This window comes from Crocodylus porosus, unplaced genomic scaffold, assembly GCF_001723895.1.
Source record: "Crocodylus porosus isolate Cpor-Errol unplaced genomic scaffold, CroPor_comp1, whole genome shotgun sequence".
Lineage (NCBI taxonomy): Eukaryota > Metazoa > Chordata > Crocodylia > Crocodylidae > Crocodylus > Crocodylus porosus.
Genome location: NW_017728931.1, coordinates 127,318,592 through 127,331,161, shown reverse-complemented (window position 1 = coordinate 127,331,161; position 12,570 = coordinate 127,318,592).

The window sequence follows — 12,570 nt, the reverse complement described above, 5'->3', positions numbered from 1 at the left end:
ATAATCTGTCTAAGTCTGTCAAATCTAGTATGACTGCCCTAAATTACAAATTGCCACATCGCACTCCAGTAGAACCTTCTGCAAGCATGAGTGGACATTGTGCCTTTTGTCCAAGGACAGCTTACTGCAAAACCGAGAAATGTGCGAAGACTGTAAGTGGTTTGCTTGTGTGCACCAGAGTACATCACTGCTGCTTTGTGAGGAATGCAACATTCAGTTAAAGCAGTTGGGAAATGTTTTTAGAAGTAATTGTTAGTTTGAAAACAGTGTGAACTGCAGGCTTAGCAAATTGTTCATTCGCGTTTTGAAAGTCTAAAAAAAAATTTAAATTTTGCTTATTGTTATAGTTAAATAATATTTTGAGTTCAAATCATCATAAATGCTCTTTCAAACAATTGGTAAATTTAATAAATAGTTTTTGGTATATTTATAGTGTTGTCACTAGTTCCATTTCGCTTATGCGGGTGGGGTATCAAGTTACCCTATGAGAGTAACAACAGTTACAGTTTCATGAGAATGGATGAGGGTTAAGCAAAGAACCCCTCCTCTCTCCCTCCCATCTCCCACAACATGGACCCCAGCCCCATGCACTCTAGGCATGTGGTATGCTAGCTAATGCTGAAAGGTGTCTGTGTGTGTCTTCAACTTCACTGTGACAGGCAGACAGAACAGTGTCGGCTTAGGGCTTTTTGGAGCTAATGAACAGGTCAGAGAAGCTATTGTTTTGCTGATGGGGTGATAAACATTGTTATCAGCACCCTGCTGGCTTGCTTGCCTGTCAGTTTGCTGCAGACAGTATAAAGAAGCATGGAGGGAAATTGAAAAGCTCCGTATCATCAACAGATGCATGCACTGTACAACCCTCCTCCCCTGCCACCTTGTCTCAGAGTGCTAGCCTGGGTCTGGAGTCTGGCAACACTCCTACCACTTGAGCAGTGAGTGGAGAAAAGTCTGGGATCGTGCAGGCAGACCTTCCTAATCAGAGGTCCTTCCGGGGCCTGGCCATGCCTCCCCCCCCATTGCTTTGCAAGTGAAGGGAGGACTGCTCTAGCACCCTCCAGCTTCTAGCTTGAGGCACTGCAGGCCTGTGCCTGAATTTCCTCAGTCCGGAGAGAACATCTTTACAGTTACAAACTGGTTTAGCCTAGTCATATTAAACTAACCAGAAAAGGTTGAATCAATTCAGGCTCAGGCTTTTTGAATGTCTGTCCCTAGCCTACATGGTAACAGCTTTTGGCCATTATAACCAACCTGGAACTGATTCAAAAAAATAACCCATACTTAATTAACCATCACCTTAAGTGCCCAGTCCTCAGACTCCATACATTTTCCATGCATAATGTGAAATACTGATACCATATTCATAATTTAATACAGTTAGTGTATTTTTGTGCCAAGCTATTAGCTCATGCATATGATTTTACTACAAGGTTATAAAAGACACTATTCATGTTAAACTCTGGTTAAATAGATATTCCACTAAGAATATCTCCCAAATACAGAAACTGTTTGTATCTCACATTACATACATTAAATTCCAAATTATGTCATGTTAGCTGATGTTATTTTCTTATTATAAAATAACAATAAATAATTTTACCACTTCGGCATAAGAATGGAAGACTGCCATCATGTGAGTAAATCAGATGGAATAAGTTAAACACAACATAAATCAATAGGCTTTTCCTACATGCAACTTTAAAACAATCTTTAAAGTACTTAAGGGAATGGATGTGTTACTTTGACTAAGTGAACACTGTACTTAAATTCATGGATTTAATTAACTAACTCTATACTGCCAATCGAAATGCAGATGCTTGAGTGAAAACAGGATTCATTTGGCCACTGTCCATATGAAATGCTGGCCCCATTCAGGTCAGTAGAAGTTCTGACATTGACTTCAGTAGAACCAAGATTTCATCAGTAGCCTTAGCGGGAAAACTAAACAATGTTGTCTGGCTCCTGGCACTGTGTATTTTCATAGAAGGCTTATGGCAGCCACAGTACCACTTGCTAGATTTTATTAGGGGACACTGTGTTGAAGAATCACAACAGTTGGGCAATGCATAGAATTACATAGCTATAAAAATGCATTTGGCCATGCTTTTTCCTTTCCAATATAAAATATACAATGTATTATACTAATTGCTTTTAATTTAGCAGTTGGAAAAACGTGGTAGTGCATTTGTAACACATTTGTCATAATTGGGTCATAATAACAGTCACTTGTCATAATAAGGTAATTGTCGTAATAAGGGTTACTTGTTTTGGTTCCTTTATCAAACTGTTACTAGATTTGAGAAATATTGCAGATTTGAAAGTTAGAAAAGGAAGCATTCACTGATTGTTATGCTTCTTTGTACTGTAATTTTAATGAGGATGACTAAAGACAAACAAACATAAATCCAAGTTTCAGTATTTAGCTCCTTCTCTAACTTATTTTCATGCCTAAATAAGACTTTAGTAGCAGTGCTTTATCTGAAACTTCTCTAGACACTTATTATTTTGGTAACTATTAGGCCATATTAGGTCTGCAGTTCAGAATGCAGTTAAACTTGAATGAAAGTTACATTATAACTTCTCATTTATCAGCTGCAAGAAATCATTCATTGAAATGCTGCATTTCTGCATCTTTTCTTGTCATTGATTCCTAAATTGGCAGAAAACGCAAGTTTTGCTTTCACAGAATATGATTTTTACTATCAGGAGGCTTCTGGTTGTTTCCCCTTACATTTTTGTTGTTCTATAACATTCCCCATAATATAATCTGCTTCATAAATTTACTCAGATGAGTACATATGATGGTAAACCCTGATGTGGCTGCCCTATTGGCAGGGATAAGGTGCTGCAGCCTTTTTAATGTGCAATTAAGAACTTAACTTTAAACGATATTTTTATGAAAACAGGAATGAGAATGAATTGATTCAGAACTGTTAATAACTAACCCCTAATACAGAGACAATGCAAATCAAGCTACTGCAATCTCGTCCTTTCCCCAACATATTTTAAATATCTGCATTGGTTTCCATTTCTGAAATTCACCCCAAAATCTCAACCTGTCATGGAAACTCTTTTAAGATGGTTCCTTTCATTAAATTTCATAGGGCATGTGTAGATGAAATGGGGGCCCTAAATTGAAGTGGTGGGTTTTTAAAAACACCACTTCAATCTAGGGCCCTTTAAACCCCTGTGTTATGCACATACCCCACTGCTGACCTGCCTCTCCAGCAGCAGAGAGGGGAGGGTGAGCTGCCAGTGGGCAGAGTGGTCTCTGGACTGCAGGGTGAGGTGGTGGGGAGGGTTGGTACTTCCCTCCATGGCAGCAACAGCCCCCCCCCCCCCACACACCAGACAGCACCCACATGCAGGCACCTGGCTCAGACAGTCCTGGGGAGGCAGTGTAGCCATGGAGGGAAGCACCAGGCCCCTGCACAGCTCAGGCAGGCAGGCAGACTCTGGGGGCTGGGAAAAAAAAAGATCAGGCTTACTGCTTTTCTTGCGTGGAGCCTCCCTTCCCGGGCTGCTGCCAGGCTGTCTTCAGGGCTTCCTTCAGAGCCCCCAACCTGCTTTGCTCCTTGGAGGAGTTTTCGTTTGCTGTGCCCCAAGTCATTTAAGGTGCATTACGCCACTGAATCTGCTACAGTGGCTGTAATTAATGCACAATACATAGCTGATGCACGCAAACGCCAACACCATTAAAGCAGTACAAAAGCATTTAGCTTTAAAGTGTCATGCCCACATGCCCCTTGTTTAGTCTACCACAGTCATCTTGAAATGTGTATTCAGGCTTGAGGGGGAGGTAGCCAGGGTTGCATCTAATGGTGCCTGTGACACAAGGAAACTTTGAAACATGTTGTTTCTATAGTGCAGCTGGTCATTCCACAGTACTTAATATACCAGATTCCCAGATGAAATTTTAAGGAAATATTTTTGCATAGAGCTTAGTAAGTGAGACACTCAGCTGGGTTCAAAGGAACTGATAAGCAAAGTGAGATAATGGGGCAGGAGGTCACTGGGGATCAGTGAAGACACTGAGATCAGGACAGGCAAGTGTGATTTCAGGCAGCAGGGAAGAATTAAGTACGATTTGGTAGGAGGGAAAATGTTGACGGGGGAGACTAGAAGGGAAAAAGTAGAAGGGCAACTTTAAACAGCTCTGGTAAAATACACCATGTAAACATTTAATGGGTCTATTTATTAATGCATTTTGATACATTCATGTTTATAATGTGGTATGATGGGGGACCAATTTCCTGTTTGCCCAGGGCCCCAGTAAATCTTAATCTGCCACTGGTGTATTAATAAATGAAACACAACATGCAATGTTGAAATCAACTACTCAATTTTGCCACACACAAAACTGAATAAAACTACTACCTTAGGAATATACCTCAGATGCACGGGATAGCCATAAATGTATAATAACATGAAAGAAAAGATGTTTTAATTTAGTGGTCATGTAGACTCTTATTTAGCTATTTTTTTTAAACAGACATTTGACACTGTACCTACACTATGGTAAACTACTACAAGAATAATACAGGCCACACTTATAGCCTCGAGTACAAGTCTAATAATACTGTTAGTGATCTTGCATTAAAAACAAAACATGTAGTTGGCTTCAAAGCTGGTCTGGGCCACCCAGAACATGTCAGCCCACTGGTTGTCATTCCATTGCTGCAGCTTGATGTGCTGCCACCAGTCCTGGCTGGTGCAGTGGGCCCAGAGGTGGTGGGGCTGATGGGACAGGAGAGCAATGGCAGTACTGGCAGTGGCATCGTGGAGCCCATGGTCACTGCGGCTGGTGGCAGCAGCTGTGCAGCAGCAGGGGCCCTGGAAGGCCATGAACCAGTTATATGGCCTTCCAGGGCCCCCGCTGTACTAGCAATTGGCCAGAGCAGGTGAGGGAGTCAGGTGGTGCAAGGTGGCCAAGCACCAAGTGTTCAGAATGGCGGTAGGTAAGCAGTACAGCTCTGGCAGCCCTGGTGCGAAGAAGAGGAAAAAACAATGAAGATACTTACTGGGAGCTGGCGGGAGCTGGCAGAAAACAAGAGATTTCCCTGGGCGCCGTGGTTCCGGAGACGCTGCTCCATGAGGCTAGAGAGGCCCTGAATGAAATAAAAAAGAAGGCAGAGCCCCAGATGAGGAGCTGGGAGAGAGACGTGGGGGAGTGGAGAGTCCTGAGACCTGCGAGGATGGGTGGGACAGTCACAGAGGCAGCAAGCCAGCAGCTGGCTGGCTAAGGAGCACAAAAGAGCTCAGTTAAACTGGAGGACGCTGGCTGAAGAGGTGCCGCTGGGCGAAGCAGTAAGAGAGCTGCCAGAAGATAAAGGGACAACTGAAGGAGAGTAGCTGAGCTGTATAATAAGGTTTAGTTTTTTCTTTGCAATTTTCTTGTTCCTTTTCTTTTCTGTTGTTTAGCTATGCTTCTGTCTCTGCAAGGTGATAGGGTATTAAGGCAGGCAATAAATATAGAAGATAAAGCAATTAATTTAAAAAAAAAGAATTATTAAGACTGAATTAAAACTCTGGGACTAAGGGCAGACCAGAGACATAACTCCAGAGTGACTTAATTTCTTCTCATTACATTATTTTAATTTTGATGTTTACAATATTAGAAGGTTAATCTTCAAGAAAGACCAAACATAGGACTTACCTGAGACTAAAAAAGAAGCCAGGTAGTCCTTGGAGACTCTGTTCTGTCAAGACAACTGTCAAGACATGTGCAAGCCTAAAATAGAAAAAGTTGCTGGCTAAGACCAAAACTAATGTATGGTGACATAACATCTGGGTGGCACTAGGTTGGGGTGTAGGGGAGGTCGGAACCCCAGAAGAAACACATGTCAAGATAACATTGTCCAGTGGTGGAGATAATTGTCACCTCCTGCTCGAGATCAGATTTAAACATCAGGACATGGCAGGAGAGAATCGGGACCACCACTACAACCTACAAGCAAGTAAGTGCAATACTGATGATAAGGCTCAAAAAAGTACTCAGTCTCCATATCCGTAGGTTTAGCATAACCTAGACCCTACACCTAGGAAGGCAGGAGACCCTGTTCCTGGGTACCAAGGCCAGAAGCTGGCGCAACTATGGCTGGGAAGTACAGCAGTAGGAGGAGTAGAGCTGGCACATGCTGCCTGTGTCTTTGCCATGCTGCTTCTCTGACACAGGAAGCATCTGCCCCCAGGTCACAGGCTTTTAAGATGCCTGCCAAGTGCTGGCAGCTGGCTCTGGCTTCAACATAACTGCCAAGTGCTGGCAGCCATGTGGCCAGAGGTTGGAGCTCCCTTGGTAGCCACAGGGTTATACGGCAGGGCTGAAACAACTTGGGACTAAAGTTAGTCCCAGGTCCCAGCACATGTAGACACCTGCCAAAAAAAGCTTAATGTACAATAAATTTAACTGTACTTAAATGCACGTGTAGATGTGCCCAATGAGTATTAGCATATGCATATGCTAGTATTTATTATTTGTTATTCAGAGACTTGGGTAGATGTTTTATATTTTCAGTGGAAAGTGAGGAAAAATGTATGATTTGCCCTTTCCTCTTTTTCAACCAACTAGTTTAGTCATTGACAGTATAAAAATACCAGTTATCCAGTCAAGAGAACAAATTCCATGTCATCTAGGTGTCTAATCACCAACCAAAGAAAAATGTAATGAAGACTGAGAATCTAAATGAAGAAAGTGAAAAGAACCTTAGGCTTTCATTCTGGAAAGTTTCTTTATATAATGTGAGCCATCAAAGTGAAGGGGATGGGCCTAGAGTTCAAGAAATGAAGCTTGTACACAAACTTTTGCAGAATCAGGCTTCTGGTCTGAAACATGTCTTTATTCACTGTATGTCAAATAAATATGACTTAGAAGCATTCTCATGAAAATCGAAGTCTGCGTTAATTCATGAACAGAATAAAAGCAATTTATATGCGTCAGACAAATTATTCTCTGCAGTAATTTAGCGAAATCCTAAGTGCAGTGTTTGACTTCAATAGGAACTGTGCTGATTTATCTGAAGGCAGAACATGGTAGAGGCTCTGCATGACTTTTTTCCATGAAAATGATGAAACAAATGTCAAACACAACGTACTTACTACTTTGAGATATTAAATTTTTGTAGTGCAGTAAATATTACATGACGGAAATGAGTGTAAGAACGGAACATTCTTTTCTTTGGAAGAACGAAGATAAGCCCATAACTATTAATTAGTACAGCTTAGTGACATGTTAAGCATGATTTTATTTTGAAATATCTTTGAATATATAAGTGTTGAGAACTGAAGCAGAATAAACTGAGATGTTGGTTTAAAACTAAAAATCTACAGTACATTTAAAATAGTTATGGGTGCTGCATTAACTTTGACCTACAGTGATCCCAGCAGCTGGATACAATAGCTTCTTTCAAAACAGTGTAGATTATTAATCAGCCAAAGATTTTGGCAAAAGGAAAGTTGTTTCAAACTGCTGCATATACTCTAAGCAAACTGGATATGTGGCAGAATGTCAGAAGAGTCCATGAGTAATATGCATGTGTCTGCAGAATTTGTAGATTCCTAATTGTTTCTTTATAATGCCAGCTGCTGTTAATGCTGATTTGTACATGACTGCTACATGAAAGCAAATACTGTGCATCTTTAATATAACTTATCAATTGCCTATGCATTATATCATCAATTGATATTGCATCTGAACCACATGGAAATGAAATATATGGAACACATTACCTCTTCCTCTCTCCTCCCTTTTATGGAAAGGAAACAGGTAGAGGAATAGGGAAACTGCAGCACATGCTCAGTCAAACCTATAAATCCTTTCAAAATCAGGACACTTACAGCTTTATGCTCCTTAGCGTGGATTTACATTGCTAGATTTAATTACCCTGTTTAGGAGAAATTAGCCAACAGAATTTAAGCTTGGTCCTGACATTAGCTTGCTGTGTGAACTTGGGCTGTTGCTAGAGATTACGCTTACTTGGCCATCTGTAAAGCAGATAGCTGACACTGACTTTCCTTATAACAAGGGCTTCAGGGATTAAAAAAATATGTATTAAAGTGATAAGTATGCACATGCTGTTATTGGAGCTGCTCAGAAAAATAGGAAGAACTAGCTTTTTTAACCTCTGGTCCTCTACTCACTCCTCTAGACCACATGACTCTTGGGACCATCTCTATCTCATATACCGCAACTCCCATCTTTCAAAATCCACACCAGCAAATGTTCATGAGAGCAGCTTTAAATTTTTACAGGTGCACAATTTAATCCCAGAATGACTCTTTTTGGAAGTCTACATGTATCATTGTTATTCACTTCACTGAAAATCTGGAAAAAGGCCATCTTAAGTGGTGTGAAAATATAGTGAATGAAGAATGCTTGTGGAGTATCTTTCACTAATATAGCCCCTGTTTTTCTGACTTATTTAGCCTTGTATCCTGGCTGTTCTGTTACAGTACTTTCCTATAATGTGTCCTTTTCTGGATTGTATTTATCATTGGGGCTTTTTGAAATGTTATGCTCCTCCCAACCCACCAGGAATTATATAATGTAGATCCAGTGTCTCTATCTTATGGTTACTGTGTTCCTATAGTGCCTCTACTGCGCTCCTATGAAGTGCTGTGTCCTAAAACACATACATTTGCCAACAATGCCATCATTTTACCCTATGGTGAACAGACAACTTAACACTATTTTAATTATATTTTTCCAGTGAATTTACTCCAGTCTCCTGGATAAATACATTCCATATTTTTCCCTTCATTTCTCTCTCCTCCCCCCCAAAATGATACAGGCAGCACAGCCATTTGAAAGAGAGCTTTACTGTGAATGAGGGATCAAGTACAGAAGCACTGTTACTGCTTTGACAAGGTCACAAGGGGCAGTAGTAATATGAGCTTTAGTCCTTTACAATTTCTCACCTTTCAGTTTTTTAACAGCTTTTGGATCCCTTGGTTTTATTTCATATAGGATCTTTGGTTTTGGTCTCCACTGGCAAAAGGCCACTGGACTTAAAAGTAGCATGATAACACTTTTAAAATTTACTACTGTTTATTTTTAATACAAGTGCTATAGGTGCTAATGCTACACCAAGGGATGCTCCTGTGTCGGTCAGAATCTGACCCTAATGACTCAGGAACAAATACAGAGGATTTAATTTTTGTAAATTTATTCAGTCCTGGTCTGTCTTTCAGTGCATAGGGCCCCTTTCACCACTTTTATTACATCTTACCAGCTACGTAGAGGCTGGACTAGGAGACAGGCTTAGTAATTTGTTGTTAACAAGCCACTAAACTTGTGTTTTCTTTTTCTATTTTATGTTACATTTTTGGATGTGTAGATCTATAGGAAAGAACCTTAGTCATGTGTTTCTTAACAAGCCATAAAATATGTGTTTTCCTTTGACATTTTATGGTTAATATACCAGTCACATGAAGCTATCTCCATAACCAGAAATAACACCAGGTCTGATCTGAATTAACACTTTAATTATTTGTTTTTTATGGTGGCCATTGGACCTATTTTATAAGAGTTGGTGGTTATTTGAGTCTCTTTGGCTTTTTTAGTTGCAACAGCCTAATGCTAAATGTCAGGAAACAGCTACGGGTGTTTTGGAGTAGACATAAGCAGTCACTAAAGTACCTGGAGTATGTACCTCAGTGCCACCAAAATGAAAAAGGAAACAGCAGCAAGCAGAAACCACAGTGTAGCTGCCTCACCGCTCCCCACTGGCTTTACCATTACACCCAATTATGCGCTCTCATGTGAGGTAAAGCATCATTTTAACCATCTAGTCCTTTTGCTGAGGAGTTCTGACAGGGATAAATTAGCCTGTTTCTTATAGTGTACATCGATAAAGAGGAATATTTAAAATTCTCCGAGGAATGACATTTCTTTGTATGATGTAAATGCTATTTTCATCCAGAAAAATTCAATGAACACTGGATATCTTTCCAAAAGACATGCTTTATCAAATGTATGGTTTTCATGAAGAAAGTACGGGGCAAGATTTTATGGCTCATGTTATGTAGAAGGTCAGGCTAGACATTATTATGGTTGCTTTTGGTCTTTGAGACAATGAAGATACTTATTTGAAACTCCAGCTGCATTTATAGTAGAAGGCAGAGAGATCAACCTGTGTTCTGTGACAACCCTCTTCTGTTATTAGCACACTAGAAGGTGTGTGGCATGTGAAAGAGAGACGCATGCATCCATCCAGGGTATGTTGTAATCTGGGCCCATCCAGGAACCGAGCAGTCTTTATAACTGTCCCCCACCCCGTACAAACTTCTAATCCTATCTAGTAGACAAGGATCAGAACTCTATGATCACTCCACAGAAGGAAACAGGATCTGGAAAAAAAAATCCTGTGCACTGAAAGTATGACCTCTGTATCATCATTTCAGATACAGGAAATCTTAGATCAATAATTCATTTTTTACTCTTTTTGGATGAAAACACTAGAAGTATAAGCAAAAAAGAAAACTGAATAAAAATGTTTTAAAATTTGACTTGATTTATCTATTGCTAAATATTTTGGAAGATTTGGAGAGTTTAATCCCACAAATTCTTGATAAATTAGTTTTGTTCTTAAGACTTTGGCTGTTACACTCACATCTCCCAGGTTTCAGGAATATGAAATGCAAGTGGCCAGTAGATTAATAATTGAAGTCTCAGAAATATGCAGGGTCATTTAGCCTAGTCATAAGAAGCTACTTGGAATTGAGTTTGCTGCCCCAGCCTCTCAGTTCTTATCTTTGCTTGCTAAATTAAAGCTGCATAAATATCAGAAGTACTTACTTTTTTTTTTCCAAAAAAAAGGAAGTGTTCTTAGTACCTCGACTAAAACAAAGAAAATCAATATAAATAATAGATACAATAACTAAAAAACAACATGTTTATTCACAAACGACTTCCTTGTGTGAATGAACTTAGTTGTTTTTATTTTTTTTATAATGTGTTTGCATCTTGGTTCTTTATACATTTTCCCTAATGATGTAAGAATTGACATCATTATTCTGTTCACTAAAACATGTTAGTCTTGGTAACTTTACGCTAATGAAGTCATCAAGAACTACTTCCTCCCAACTTGTTTCACTTGAAAGTTTTCAAGTTATTTTGATTGAAAATGTAATAGTTTTTAGAATTATAAAATATACAATACATAAAAACCCTAAAAGCAGCAGTATGATTGCATTGCCCATGAATAGATATTAAATGTGTAAAGTTACTGCCCATAAATATGTCCACACTCATTAACGTAACCATAAAAACTATTTATATATACTCTGCATATTTATGTGCCAGACTCTTTCATTTTGATTGGTTGTAATACAAACTGCCAAAGGCCAAAATACTGCATCTACATTTAAAAACAGAATTGCCTAAATACTGATTGAGATGTTTAAACTACTTCAGTAGTGTTTGCAAAATAAACATCAAAATATACAAATACATCCACAAAAAATTATTTTACATGAGCAAAATAAATATTAATTGAAACACAATAACTACAGTTCACATGCAGTTCCATGATCACCACACACAAAATATTCTTTGTAGATATGTACTAACTAAATGAAACCAACTTGGAAAAAGTGGTCTTTAAATGCCACCCCAATAATACTGTCTTCTTCTACAATATATTTTCAATATTATTCTTATTTACAATGTTGTAAATTAAGAGATATTTAGCTTTAATTTTCCTGAAGGTTTCTGTTGTGTATCACAGAGGCAGGATTTTTTTTTGCATGGAAAAGTGCTCTGAAGTTTCCTTTTGAAATATTTAAGTATTACATTTACCAGGTCAATTATTTTTGCCATGGTAATTAGAACTGTTCAGAATACATTAATGACCGTCTTTGGTATATTTACCACGTATAACTCTTGCCAGTTGTTTTAATTTTATTGATTAGCAAACACTTTTCCCTGAAAGACCACACAAACAGCTGAACTTAGAGTCTATGATTTTTCCCCGATATTGAACTCTAGTTAGAGCATACGGTCTAGAGCTTCTCTGCAGCTGTGTAATGCACAGGTACTTGAAAATCCTTCGTAATTTAATTGAAAATGTGTTCACTGTTAAAAAGATTAGCCTAATTCAGTTAACAGTGTGATACTATTTTACAGCACTGCATGATGTGTACTCACGGAAAGACTTACATCTCCACCACTTTTCTTCATGCTTCCTTCCATTTCTAGAGGGTCTTTTCTGGTCTTGCAGAACATCCTGTTTTCTTTCCTTTCAATAAACCACTCTTTTTCCCTAGCCCTACCTGACTCGCGTCCCTAAGGCTACCATTTATATATTCTGTAATATGTGGGCTAGGGACAGAAGTTACATATAAATGAGGCCTGTGCGAAGTGGCTAGTATTCACTTGGGTTCAGATTTGGCCGATTTGAGGGGCAGTGATTCAAATCACCATCCCGATGATGCTTAAAGTGGTTCGTTTCTCTGGAGGCCACCAAAATCACAGACTCGCACTCATTAGATGGCACAAAAGGTGTATTTGCAAATAGGGTCAGAGCAGAGTCAAAAACTCAGATTACTCTGAACCCACCAAGGAATTTTGCAGGC